The sequence below is a fragment of the Oenanthe melanoleuca genome, chromosome 11, assembly GCF_029582105.1.
Source record: "Oenanthe melanoleuca isolate GR-GAL-2019-014 chromosome 11, OMel1.0, whole genome shotgun sequence".
NCBI classification, from domain to species: domain Eukaryota; kingdom Metazoa; phylum Chordata; class Aves; order Passeriformes; family Muscicapidae; genus Oenanthe; species Oenanthe melanoleuca.
In genome coordinates, this window is record NC_079345.1 from 380698 (window position 1) to 395066 (window position 14369).

General features: G+C 56.9%; 1 protein-coding gene across 3 annotated transcripts in view; it reads right to left on the bottom strand.

The window, feature by feature from the left end:
* ZFHX3 (zinc finger homeobox 3) overlaps positions 1 to 13727 on the bottom strand; it is a 125189-nt gene extending 111462 nt beyond the window's left edge. For 2 of the 3 annotated variants that reach the window (XM_056500463.1, XM_056500461.1), the window contains exon 1: positions 5945 to 6117. The gene's annotated coding sequence lies outside the window, so the exon portion shown is untranslated. Of the gene's footprint in view, positions 1 to 5944; positions 6118 to 7999 lie in introns of those variants that run through there. The other variant, XM_056500462.1, reaches the window with a different exon arrangement.
* Between the last annotated feature and the right edge of the window lie 642 nt (positions 13728 to 14369).

Sequence of the window (14369 nt, forward strand, 5' to 3'; positions counted from 1 at the left end):
AGCACCACCAGCAGTAAAATACCCATGTCTGTGCCCGACACCTCTCCACTCATTTCTGCAGCAGCAGAGAACTTCAGATCTCCAGAGGACAGCCACTGCTTCTTGAGGAATCTCATCAAACACACCTCACTGACCACTGCTACTTCATGGGCTTCATACCCAGAAGCAAGAAGGGGCTGAGACAAAGATTGTTGGGGAAGATTAAAACCAGAGACCTGGCATCCAGTTCCTGCCTAAAGTAAGCAGACATCCACACAGCCAGTGGCCACCTGGACTCAAGGAGGGAAACCTCCAGTGCCAAGAGAGCATCCCATCGCTCCAGAGACACAAATGGATGCTCAGACGAGGAACATGGCTGGTTGGACACTTCCAGGGGCGCTGCCAAGAGCTGGAGGAGCTTGCAGGGAAGAGAAGTCAGCCCTGCTGCTCCTCCTGCGAGGCTGACCCCAGCCACTGCCATGCAGAGCTCAACCCTCCTCCTCCTCCTGCACGGGCTCTGAGCAGTGCCCTGGGCACTTGGCTCTGCTGTTCACACATCTGCAGCTCCAGGTGAGAGCGCTGCCATGAGGCAGCTTTTCACACAGGGCTGTGCTGGCACCAGACCCAGCACCTGGGCAATTTCCAGGACCTCATGCAAACCTCCGGGACTTCCACGTCACCCAAAATAAAGTGGAGAAACAGTGGAGAGGCTGGTGAAAACAAAGGAAGCAAGGGAAAAAAATCTGTGTCACCTCCTTCAGACAGGCTCTGCTATTGGCCAAGTAAGTGTTTCTGAAATAGCAGAGGTGCTGACTGCCCTCCCCAGGGCTGGCCATCCCATGCCAGCACGCCCCAGGGCCAGCAAAGGGCACAGCTGGCACCAGTGTCCAGCTCAGCACCTGCTCTGCCCCCTGCCAGCCCTCCTGCAGCCCCAGCCTGCTGTGGGGCAGTGTGTGCTGCTGTCCACCACCCTGGAGGGTAACACAGCCAACACAGCCCACCAGCTGCTGTTCCTCCAGCTGTGCCACAGCCCAGCACCATGCCCACAGCAGCTCAGAACACACACCTGCCCACACCCACACATGTGCCTTCAATGGGACCCCCTAGACTACAAACCCCAGCCAGCATGATCAGTCTCCACCCTGTGCTCTGTGAAAGCAGCAACACCAGAAGGGACACACGATGGTGCCCCAAAACAAGGACAAAGCAGCTCCATTTCTCAGTACCAGAGCACAGGCCTCCAGCACGATGCCTGGGAGCTGCTGAGGTGCTCTGGACAATCCCTCTGCTCCACAGCTGCCCCCAGCACAGGGGTACTCCCATTTAAAATGTAAGGATCCAACAATGCTCTGGGAATTTAAAACACATTATGATTTCTTACAGTTAACCCTCACTTGCAGTGTCTGCATGTGAACTACGCAACATCCCATTCCATCCTCCAGCTGAGGCAAACACTTGGTGTCTTGCCCAGTCAGCGTCACAGCTGAAACAGATCTTTTGACTTCCAAACAAGCTCACGGTGTTAAGCTGCTTTTAACTGTCTCTATGGAAGATGAAAAACAGCAAGAAGAAAGGAACTGGGGAAGGAAGTATGTAAGACTAAAAGAGACAAAATTAACAGGAGAAAATTAAAGAGGAGAAATTTTTGCTGTGACACCTGAAGCAGCTGTGTAGGAGCACATGTCTGGGTGTGCAGACCCAGCTCCCAGGAGAAAGGCCAGAGCACCCACTCCTCAGGGTCAGATGTGAAGGTGCTGAGTGCAGCACCTTGGGGACATGGTGAGCCCTGAGTCCCACTGGGCACCTTCACCCAGTGTCTGTGCCCAGCACTGCCCCGGGCGCTGCTGGCCCCCTCTCCCAGCAGCACGGGGGAGGGATGCTGTGCTCCTGCCCTGCTCCTGGCCACAGCCGGCTGTGAACGACACGGGGGCTGCAGCGTGCTGGCGCCTCACTCGCACACCAACAAAGCACAAGGTTAATTTGAACCTCAGCCCTGCCGCTGCGCGCCTGTGCCTCCTCCTCGCCCTCCCTCCCGCTCTCCTTTCTGTGCAAAGCCTGACATCTACAGTTCTGTCTGGCACAGTCAGGGGCTGCGGTGGGAGCCGCGCAAGGACACGGGGACGTGGCGGCCGCCTGCCCTCCGCTGCCCAGCCCCGGCTCACCCAGTGCCACGGCACAAAGCCGCCGCAGCCCGAGCAGGGGAACGCACCAGGAGCAAAGACCGCCCGGCAGGACCAGCCCAGTGCCACCAGCACCCTGCCGCAGCTCGCCCGAGAGCAGCTCCTGCGCTGGCACTGGCACCAGCCCTGCCCAGCGCTGCACAGCCAGGGGCCAGAGCCCGGCAGCATCACCTCCACACCCATGCTGCAGGAGCCTCCTGCAGCCCGGCACGGCACAGCCCTGCTCTGCTGGAGCTGCCCGAGGGGCTGGGCAGCAGCAGAAACGCACAGGCTGCTGTGCACAGCCTCCATCCAGAATACCTGCACAGGCAGCAGCAGGGCAGCTCTGCAGACTCTGCAGCTCTCAGACACCAAGCAGCTCCGTGCTGGCCCTGCTCAGCCTCCTGACCCGACCTCCAGGCCTGCCGACACTCTCTCTCAGCACAAGGTACATCAGTGAGCACACCTTGGGGAACATGCCCCAGATTCTGCATCACCTCAAACAACACGCACCTGAGTGCGCTCGCCAGCCCAAACCACCTGCACCTGCGGCAGCTCAGCCAGCTGTGCCCCCTCACCGCCCCTTCTTCACCCAACTCCATCACAAGGAGAAACGAAAACCCTGGCAGCCACCACACCAGGGTCAGCGGCGCTCAGGAAACCCAGCGCCCGAGCCAGCAGGATGGAGCACGTCCCTCCACGTTACCGGCAGCAATTCCATCCGTGCGCGGAGCTCCGCGCCGAGTGCCGGTGTGTGTGCTCAAGGCAGCCTGCAAGGAGGGTCAAACCCACCTGAGCCACCCAGCCATCCTGGAGCCAGGCTGCCATCAGCCAGGAAAGCGTGGCTGGAAGCCTGAGGCAGGACACAGGGACCTGAGGGTTTGGGAACAGCTCCCATCTTCCCTGGCCAGGGACCCGATGCTTCAGCAGGCACGCTTGGGCCGTGAAAATAAACACTGAGAGCCGACATGCTACAGGCCCTGCAGGCTCTGCTTTCCCAGATACCAGGGCAGGTGGAGGACAGGAAAAAACCTTTTACCAGAGCTGCCAAGCACATTGTCTGCTCCAGCATTACTGCCAAGCCAAGGAACCCGGCAGCTCGGCCCTCAGCAGATGCAATACCTGAAAGCCTGGTTCCCACAGGGCCAGCATCCTCACACTCAACAGTGACAGGCACCACAGCTCAGAACACTGTGAAATGTTTGTTTTCCAGGGGAGGGAAAAACAAAAATACTGCTGGTCCTCTTTGCCTTTTCATAGCAAGAGGCATGTTTGGCACTTGTGCCATAATGAAATTACAATCAAAGCCAAGTGTCTCTCGCAGCAGCAAACTCAAGGGCAAAGCCGGGTGGCCGCAGCCGCCAGCAGCACCCGCTGCCGTCCCGCTGTCCCTGCGCACCTGCACACGGTGCAGCCGCCACCAGCTGCGGCCTGGGCCCGCTCCCCTCCTCGCATCCCAGCCAAAGCGTGATTGCGTGTGGGGACTGAGCGGGACCTCTGCCCCGCACGCAGCGCACACCTGGCGCTCGCAGCCCAGGGCAGCCGGCGTTGCTGCGGCGACGAGCACCCACCTCCCCTCCAACAGACGGACACGGCCGGCTGTCTGTCTGTCCGGCACAGCCAGGAACCGCCGGGAGCTCTGGCTCCTCGGCGCAGCGAGACCTCGGCAAGAGCCGCAGCATCTGCGAGGGCAGCGAGGAAGGCAGGGGTGGCCGGGGATCCCGGCCCAGCAGCAGGACCGCTGCCGGCAGCCAGGGAAGCCCGACTCATCCACCCTGCTTCGCTGTTCCATATTTTATTTTTTTTTTAAACTAGCTGGAATTTATCTATTTCTCCAATCCCTGCCTACACACAAACCCAACGTCGGGAGCAAACCAAAATGCCTGAATGGCAGATCAGAGACAAAGCAGCAGGCGAGCGGGCGGCCTGCTCCCGCTGCCCTCACCTCACCCCTCGGTGGTTATATTTAGGTACCGCCACGGTCTGTGGTGCCGCGGCCCCCTCGGGCACGGCGCAGAATGCAGATTTTCCAGACAACAGACCACAACAGCTCCGTCAAAACCATTAGAGGCTGCGGCGCCCAGGCCTGCACACAGATGTTTTGATTCCCACTCTCCTGCCACGACAGCCCCATCGCTGCCGCCATGCGCCGGACAGCCAGCCTCGATTTTGGCTGTCGACGAGGGAGGGAGAGAGGAGGGCAGGCCGGCTGCCCAGAGAGGAGCTCCTCTCTCCAGCCTCCCCCTGCATCTCCCCAGGGATGGCTCCTGGACAGAGTGGGGGACGAGCCACCCTTAGGGAACAGGAGCAGCGCGGCGGGGACGGCCCCACAGGCACCTGCCGTGCCCCAGGGCCTCTCCCAGGCAGGAGCCGCCACGGCCATGGCTGGCAGGAGCCCGCCAGCGGCACAGGGTCCGGCACGTGCTGGGCCGCAGGGACCTGCCAGGCCCGGCTTTGTTCACAGCCCTTCTCCTGCCCGCCGGACGCGCCCCTGGCACGCGGCCCCGGAGCCGCACAAAGGCCGAACCCCGGCCGCGGGAGCTGCGCCTCGCTCGGCCTCTCCCAGCCGTCCCTCCGGCACCCATCGCCGCAGCGCACGCACCTCCAGCCCGCCAGCACCCACAGAATACGGTCACCGAAAACTCTCCCACCGCAGACGGGAAAGCAGCGCTGGCAGGGAAACGCTCCCACGAGGGATCGAGCCCCCGCAGAACAAAACACAGCGTGCGAATAAAGTTGCTGTAAAAGCCCACTAGTCCTTTTTCTGCTTCTCCACGCAACATTTTTTTTTTTTTATTATTACTGCTATTACTGTTATTTTGGAAAGCGGAAGGAGGTGTTAACAGGGAGGCTGACGCAGCCAGCTGTGCGTCCATCAGTCTGGGATTCAGCGATTCCTGGTGGAGCCGCTCAAACCCCGGCCAGGCCCAAAGCAAATCTGCCGCTCCTGGCCTGTGGCACGACACCGACAGCAACCGGGGCGGGGGTCAAGGCAGGGAGATGAAAGAGGGACACACGCCTCCGCTTTTGTCAGAGCGGCCGCCGCCGGGCCCGGTGCGACGGCGGCCACGACAGGGCCAGGCCGCGGTGCGCGGACACGGCTGCCCGCAGAGCTTCGGCCCACGAGCGGCACCTCGGCCCGTCCTGCGGGAACAAAAGGCGGCAGGGAGGGAGGGACGGGCCGGAGCATCGGCAGCAAGGCACTGGTGCTGCTGCGCCGGAGAGGGGCTGCAGCCAACTTCCTGCTGCCCTCTGCTCGCAAAATGACCGCGTCAAAAAGAAAAGAGGAGGAGGAAAAAACACAAATACAGCACAGCAACTTCTGGGGCCAGATGCAGAGTCTCGCTCCCCTCCAGCGTGTCTTTTCTTTGCTTTTGTTGCAGGGGAAGGCAGCCTGCGGAGCGGGACCGGGCAGGGGGCGGCTCAGGCGGCCGCGCAGGGGAAGCGCTGGCCAGGCGGCGAGCAGAAGCCAGGCGAGCCCCGGGCCTGGCGGTGCTCCCGGCGCTGGGAGCCCAGCCTGAGGCTGCTCTCAGGCCTGGGACACCCGCTCCCCCCTCCCGGCCACCCCCCGGCCCCCGCGGCACCGAAAAGCCACGCTCAGAGCTGGACCAGACAGCGCTCCCTAATGAGGGAGCATTACAATCAGCTTGTAATGCTGAATTTTTAATGCTGCCCAGGGCTCTGTTACATAATAAAGGGGGAACCGGGAGCAGAGGGCGGCCGGCGGGGCGGCCCCGTCCCCCTGGCCACGCAGCCGGTGGCCCCGGCCCGGTGGGCACCCCTCGCACCCCTGACCCGCCGCTTACCGCCAGCGCCGCCGGACAGGGCGCGCACGACGCCCATCGGAGCTCCTGCCCTGCCGGGAGGCTTGCACAAACTTTCCTCAAGTGCGTGGAGGGGTGATGCCAAAACGCTGGCTCCGCACTCTGCCGCGGCTCGGCCGGGAAATGATTTAAAAGCAAAGTTCACGAGCATGTTAACGGCATGCTCTCGTATGTCCCCGCACACACGGGCTGCGCTGCGCCGCTCGGTAATACCCTAAGACTGTAAATCTATAACCACTGCAATGATTTAGTGATTAAAAACATGATAACATATTGTGTAACTGCAAACCACAGAATCCCTGCCAACTCTCCTCCGAGATACAGGAACAAAAATACAGAAAATGTGTTGCTCGCAGCGGTCTTCCTAAACTCGATGGAAAGATTTTAATAATAATAATGCAAAAAGCCCCAAAAAAAACAAACCCCAAAAACAAAAACCCAACCCAGACATCAGAAAAGGCTGGATATAAAGCAAGGCTAGAAAAAAAAAATATTTAAAAGATGGAATTTTAAATACGGATCTTGCTCTAACAAATTGCAATCTAAACATGCCTTGCTTTTTTCTCTTTTTAAGTTTGTCGTAACTGGAATAACTGGTCTTGTGTGATGTCTTGCATATTCAAAGTGCTTTGTAATAGGATACGGAGACCAAACCTTATTTGCCTAAACTCAATGGGTTTTATTTTTTCCCCTCTCTCCCCCCCCATTTCTTTTCCTTTTATTTTCCCTCCCCCCCCCTTTCTCCCCTAACAGGGGGAGGGCGTGGGGGGAGGCAAAAGGAAGCGAGGGCTTTAAGCTGTAAGGAAAATACCTGAAAGGGGAAGCTGCAATCCGTAATACAGCGAGGAAAACCAAATATTATACATATATTTTTAAAGGCAGCTATGGGAGTTTTGGCCTCTAAGCAGCCAACTTGACCCCATTTTCTCTATTCTCTTATTTCCTCCGTTGCAGGATTCCTGCACCTTCAGTCGTATTCGAACTCAATGTGACCCTAAGGAGGGAGTCACCGAGTCTCCAGAAAATTGCTCCATATTAAACAGGAGCAAGAAGAGAAAGACAGGCAGCCGGCGCAGAGGGGACACGGTTGCGTTAGAGTCCAGGACATAGCGAGAGCAGCCCCGAGCACAGCGGGAGAAAGAAACAGACCTCGCTCGGAACCAATTTTTGTTTGTTTGTTTGTTTCAAAAGAAAAAAAAAAAAAAAAGGGGGGGGGGGGGGGCGAGTGAAACTGAATAATTAAAAAAAAAAAAAAAAGACAAAGACACAAACGCAACCCGAATTATAAATAATTCACAGTCCGAATCCCGCGTGTGCGTGGCACCCACGCACGCCGTGCAGAGCACGGGCACGCTCACAGACACAGACACGATCCCCTCGCAGGCAGCGAGCGGCAGCGGCAGCCCGAGCGCGGCGGGTCCCGGCGGGCACCGGCAGCGACCCGCGTTCCACGTAGTGCGAGAAGCGCCGGGCGCCGCAGCCCCGAGTCATTAACCCCGGCCCCGGGCGGGCTCGGCCTGCGGTGCCGCCGCCCCCGCCGCGCTCCCGCACCGCGGGGAACGGGAACCGCCGCTCCCGAGCGCGGCCAGGCCGTGCGGCCCGCGGGGCTCCGCGGGGTGCGGGGCTCCGCGGGGCCGGGCCCGCCGCCGCCGCCGCCGGGGCAGTTTTCGGCACTTTCTTCGCCCCTTTGTTTTGCGGCGCGTCCCCGGCGCGGTCCCGGGGGGCGAGGCCGGGCCCCCAGCGCCGGCCCCGCCGCGCACAAAGCGCTCGCTGCGCGCCCCGCGGCCATGGCCGGCGGGCGGGGCGGGGGGGTCCGCGGGCGCGGAGCGGCCCCCGCGGCGCCGGCACCTGCGCGTCCCCGGCGGCGGCGGCGGGGCTCCGGGACGGCGAGCGGCACACAAAGTTTGCTGGGGGATCCGGGGCGGTGGGTGGGAGCGGACGGGAGGGGGGGCCGGACCAGCCCCATGCAAAGCAGCCCGGGCGCCCCGAGCAGGAGGAGCCCGAGCGGGGGGACAGGGCAGAAAAGTTGCCACTTACGCGGTCGCTGCTCCGGCGGCGGCGGCGCTTTTAATCCCGGGCGGCGGCGCGGGGGCTACAGATCCCATGCAGGCTGCGGCGGCTGCGGCGGCAGGAGCGCGGGGCTCCGCGGAGGGGCCCGGGGCAGCAGCAGCGGGAGCCGGGGGCAGCAGCCGGAGCCGAGCGGGAGCCGCCGCCGCCGCCGCCGCTGCCCAGCAGCAGCATCGTTGTCGGGGAGTTTGCAGCCCCCCGGAGAGAGGGGGCCGCGGGCGGCGGCAGCAGCAGCGGCGGCGGCGGGTCGGGGCGGAGCGGCGGGCGCGGAGCGGAGCGGGCGGCGGGCGCGGAGCGGGCGGCGGGGCTGGCGGTCGCCGGAGCAGGAAGCGCCCGGACTCAGATCTGATGATTGGGAAGAAAAAAAACTCTTTGGATCTTTATTCTGCTAATTAGTTTCCTGCAAAAAATGGCTGATTAGTGCAGTGCGCATGTGCCTCATTACCCAGGCACGACGGGAAGGGCTAATTAGCCACCTTCTGGATCAATAAGATTCAGCCCAGGCGGCGGGGGAGGGAGCGAGCGCGCAGGAGCGGGCGGGGGGAGCGCGGCGGCGGCGGCGCCGCACCGAAACTTGGGGCAAGCGGCCGGCCCCCAGCCCGCGGCGGGGGGGCCCGGCCCGGCCCCGCTCCGCGCCCCGCCGCGCTGCCCCGCGCAGCGCCGTGCCGGGCCGGGCCGAGCCGGGCTGAGCCGGGCAGGGCAGGGGGCGCGGGGCCGGCCGGCGGCTCCGCTCGCACCGCTCCGCTCCGCGGGACCTCCGCGGGGCCACCTGCCCCCGCGCCCCGGGCGGGGCCGCGCCGCCCCGCGCAGGGCACAGGCACAGCCGGGGCGGGCCGACCCCCGCCGCCGCCGCCGAAGTTTCCCCGGGAGCCGCCGGGAAAGTTGAGTCCGGCAGCGAGCGCAACTTTGCGCGCCGGCCCCGCGGCCGCCGCCCGCGGCATCCCCGCGGCATCCCCGCGGCGCGGCCCCGCTCAAACTTGGCGGCCGCCGCTGCGAGCGGGCCGGCGGATCAATGCGGCCGCGGCCGGCCGCGCTGGGAGCCGGGCTACAGGTTTCACCAGCCATCGCTGACAACAGCTTTGTCATTTTCTAAAAATAAGAAGCTAAAAGTTATTGTAGAAGAAGGGGCTTTTTTTGTCCCCCGCACAATGTGCCTTTTGTGAGTTTAATGCCATTCTGGGGCTCTCTATAGCCCCGGACAATGGGGAACTCCAGGAGGCGGCTGTGCCTCTGCCTTTTTTCTTTCTTGCTTTCTCTTTTCTTCCCCCCACCCCCTCCTCTTTTTTCCCCCTTTTTTCTTTTTCTTTTTTTTTTTTTTCCTTTTTTTTTTTTTTTTTTTTTTTTTTTTTTTTAGGAGAGGATGCAACATTCCTCCAGTCCCACCAGAACCTCTGCTTTGATTAAATAAATATTTCTCCAGCCTAACGGTAACGTTTTTCACTTTCTGCTTGGGTCCATGTCCGATTATTATTTAAAATTTTTATTTCCAGGAGCTTGTCCCTCCCCGTTCCAGCCCTAGTGAGAAATGTACATGATCGCTGGGAACGTGGGATTTGAATTTTAGGAGGAGGTGAAACAGTAAAGAACCTCTATCCAGGCTTCAGGAAAATGTTTTTTTTTTCATCTTTCTATAAGAGGCTATCTTTATTATTAGCAGAAATGCATCTAAATTAAATCATGTCTTGAAAATTTAAAGAAGCTCTTTTTTTTGCCTTTGTTTTTTTGCCTTTTTTTTAACCTTTTTTTTTTCTTTTGTATTTTTTTTTTTTTTAATTTTCATAATAACTCTAATAATTATCTTCCTGGTTTGTTTCATAGCTCTGAACAAGGAATGCAGTTGCGGTCAGTTTTTCCATTTGGGAGAACCTTAATGTAGATGTATTTTATACTGCAAGGTAATAAACTGCATGTTTGTTAGTACCTATTAAAATGAAATGTCTTGAGCTTTCCCTATTTCTTAACGTGGGGGTTGACATTTGGAATTTTGACAAGTCCCTTTAAGTGGGATGGGGTGAAGGAAGAGGACGGGTGATCAGGAATTTGACTGTACTGTTGATGCCTTGCTGGAAGTGTCTTGCATTGAGGAGAAAGTGGCAGGTTTTAAGAGTCAGGGTTCGGTAGGTGCCACGGTTCTGTGGATGTTGTACCTGCAGCCCTGGTGTGCCCAGTGACCCAGGCGTGCTGTGTGGGAGTCCTGATGCTCGGATTGACTCCAGAGGGGGACTAGTTTGTGTTTAAAAGCTGCCCTTAAAAATCTCTCAGTCCCTGCTTGATACATGTCTGTCTGGTTTTATGGGAGAATAATTGTAAATGTTCTAATCTTTCAAAAAAAGCGAAACAACCAACCCAAAAAACCCCACCAAAACAAAAACAAACAAAAAAAAAAAAGCCTGAACCCTAAAAAAAAAAAACAACCTCAAGGGAAAAAAAAAATCCAAAACAAAAACCAACCAAGCCCCAAACCATGGAGCCCTGTTGGGAATCAGAATTTTTCGGGGCTGCTTGGTGCGCTGCCTGGGAAGGTGCATGTCATTTGTAGCTGTTGTTCTTGCTGAACGTGAACCAAACGTGGGTTGAGGAAGAAGTTGAGGCGAGAATAAAGTAACCCTTGTCTTTAGCACTTGGGATAACTTAGGAAAGTGCCTCTTGTCCCCTGAGGCTGTGGATCCGGTGGCCCAGGCTGCGGGTGCTGCCTGTGGCCGCACTTTTTGCAGAGCAAAGCGAAAGGAAGCGCGTGGGGAAGTTGGGGAGCGAAGGAGTGGCTGTGGATGCTCCAGAAACAGGCACCTCCGGAGGGGCGGCAGCGGCGCGGGCTGAGCCGGGGATGTTGTCTCCGCGCTCGCATCGAGAATTCGAGCCGTGCGCCGCTGTCCTCTAATTTCCCATGACAACATATGGATCCCATAAAGGCAAACATGCCGAAGTGCATCTGTCTGGGTAGTTAACACAAACCAAACATCCCCTGCTCGCGGATCCCGCTGCTCCCCCGGCCGTGCTGCGCGCAGCCCTGCTGCCACAGCCCCTCGCTGCTCCGGCTTTTCTTCTCGGTCACGCTCGGGAGCAGCCGGGTGCCCGGCACGGAGCGGGGCACAGGCCGGCCCGAGCAGCGGAGGGGTTAAGCGGGGAGAGGGGCGTGCGCCCTCGGCCCCCCACCCTCCTGGGAGCTGCTCCAGCCCGAGCACGCTCTGCCCCGGGGTCAAGTCCTAGGACATCTCTCCCTCCCCTCCTGGCAAGGCAGGAGCTCAGGCTGCGAAGGGAAACAGCAGACGAGCACGGGGCAGAGGTCTGCCCCTCGTCCTGGACACAGATGTCTGCAGGCTGGGGAAACACAGAGAGCTCCCAGTTCTCCAGGTTGCAAAAAGAGGTGATGAGGGGAGGCTGTGTGTGAAAAGAAGGGAAGGAACAAGTGACGGCCGCAGGACCGGCGGATAAACCACTACGCAAACGCCGAAACGCAGCCAAGGAATTAAGGGATAATTCGTACAGAAATTGTTAGGTATGGTTAAGTGTATGTGCACGTGTGTCTTCTCTAAAAAATTTACTTCCCCTAAGATTTCTTTGTTCTAGGCAAAAAGACAATCTGCTTGCTAAAATATAAAAAAGAGCTTCCCTTACTTTAATTAGAAATTTTGATACAGCCTCATCTGTAATTGTGTGGGTGCCTCTTGTTTCTATATGTGTATCTCTGCATATGCATAGATGGGATTTTGGGTTCAAATAGCTTTTAATGTGCTTAGCAGAAAGAAGCTCTTAGTATCAGATCTGCAGGGAAAATAAGACTGATTTTTCCCATAGGAAACTTGCTAAAGACACAGCTGAATTATTAGATTAACCCATTTTTTTGTCTCATGGCATATCTGATGTATTTGCGCAAAGATTTGAATCATTTCATTTCTATGTTATTTTGAACAGATGGAACGAATAGTGGTGCTTTAAAGGGAAGTTATTATTTGTAGAAATGTCTACAAATTAAGAGGAACAACTTTGAAGCAAAATGTTTTTCCAAGGCAGTGAATATGGCTTTCTGGACAGGACTCTCAGCAGGGACGGGTGTTATCTCTAATGTGCAAAGCGGGGGTGAGCAGCTTCGGTTCCCGGGTTCTGCAGGGAGATCAGGTCCTTCCCCGGAGACATGACCTGCCTGCCAGGGGCTCAGCAAGGGCTCAGCAGGCAGGGGTGGGCTGGATTTGCACAGGGCTGTGGTGACAGGTCTGGGCTCGGCACAATTTTTCGGGATCCTCGAGCAAATCCCGCTGCTCGCCGCCCAGCACGGGGGGACTGGGCCAAGGCTCTGCCGTGCCAGAGGCTGACGGGGCACAAGGGGCTGAGGTATGGGGAGAGCTAAAAAAGAGTTCCAGGCTATCTTTTAAAATCCAGGCTTTAAAAATTATTGTTGGGAGTGGGGAGATCCAGCTCAGAAAAAGTCTCCGTAATATCATCCAATTCCATAGCTGTGTGCTTCTTGGAAATGTGTCTGAAGAATCAGAACAAAGCATGGAAGGCCAGAGTCCTTGAAGGAGCTCCAAATGATAAAGTCTGCCATTCATTTTAAACACTGCGTGCATTGTGGAAACACAGGTCAATTTGAAGGCATTTGTCAGATTTCCAGTTCCCTCTGCTCCTTTGCAATGGAAATTTGCAATCAAATCCCTGGGCTGGAGTTAGGATGTCTGCCTTGATCAGTTTGTATGACTCCATGCCCAAAGCCCTGGCCAGGTAAGCTCGCCCTTCCTTTGGAAAGTTTGCTTGTGTGGAGTTGGGCAGGAAAGGGGGAAGGCTGAGGGGAATGGAGCTGGAGCTGATGTGTTTGTTGTGGCTTTGCGAGGGGAAAGGGCAGCGAGGGATTGCACGGGGCTCGCTGAGCCGCACAAGTCAGTTGATACCATTTAGAGACGCCCAGCAAGAAGCATGGAAGGGATATTCCAGCAGCAGCACAGTCATTGTTGGGATGCAGAAATGCAGCACGGCTGGAGAGCCACACTGCTGAGCAATTTCAGGCAGACAGCAGGGATTTCTTCTGGAGTCATGTTTGCCTCAGCTGCCGGGGGGGCTGCTCCCCTTATTCCTGAGACGTGGGGATGCTGCAGGGTTCAGACTGCTGCTCCAGAAGAAATGCTGTAGGATTTGGGGAGCTTTGGGCTGGGGGGCATGTTCAAAGGAACATTTATTCTTTTGTCTCCCATGTATTTCTGGGGTTTTTACCTGATTATCAAAAGACATTGTGCTCTGGGCAGTGGGAGTGACAGGACCTCTGTGGGCTATTCCAGCTGTCCCCAAAGCTGGCAGGGCTGCTGCAGTCAGGCTGAGTAAACAGCCCTCAGTCAGACAGCAGGTTTGTAACGGGCATTTGCTTGTTTTGCAGGCCATAACACAAGTGGATGTGTTTGCCATGGAAATAAACACTTGGAATACATCTATATGTTTCTTGGCTTTTTGAGAGAAATGAAGAAAAAAGTCTTGGCATTTAATTAGGAGTCACTAACCTGATAAATATTGAACATCATTTCTTTGTGAGCGGCTCCATGTGCTCAGAGTACTCTATGGATGTATTCCACAATTGCACTTATTTAATGCCTGTATCACCTCGTGCCTATTGTATTTATGTTGTCATCAATGTCAGATTTTAATTAAACAATTAAATCACTGTCACAGTAATTTCCCTAGAAAACTATTTTAAATGAAAAATCCCACAATAAATTCTTGGGAACCATTTTGAAGGGAAAAAAGAGGGAAATAAGTTACAAAATAAAATTACAGTTCCCCCCAGAATTAGGGAAAAACCCCTGTTTTTTTCAGCATTCAGAAGAATTCTGGACTAGAGGGTGGTTTCCACAGAATTCAGAGTTCAGCAGGGAGACCAAGACACCTTGGCTTGTCTGGGGGTGGTGTGGGTCTGTCAGGCCAGGGGCTGTGCAGGGACCCGGGCCCAGGGCTGGCACAGGAGCAGTGGCAGCAATGCAACCCTCTCGTCTCTGTGCCAGCCAGGTACCAAATGCTCCTTGCAAAATCGTCCATCAGCCTTCTTTCCCTCCGACTTATTTCAGAATTAAGCTGGAGATTTGCAGGAAAGTCTGCATTGAATTATTCACCAAGTTAAGCAGCAGCACCAGCTGCACTTACTATATAGTAACCACGTCCTGCAGCCCTGCGTGTAAGCAGTGAGAAATCAGATCTGACATAGCATCTTTGCTGCAGTTAATCAAACAGTTCATCGTTATCTCTTTGTAAATATCTGCTCTCGTTCCTCTCAAACCTGCGCTCCTGTGCACCGAGCAATCCTCAGCCGGTGTGTGCGGCTCCGGGCGCCGTTCCCTCATTTAACGGAGCGCATCCGACACGA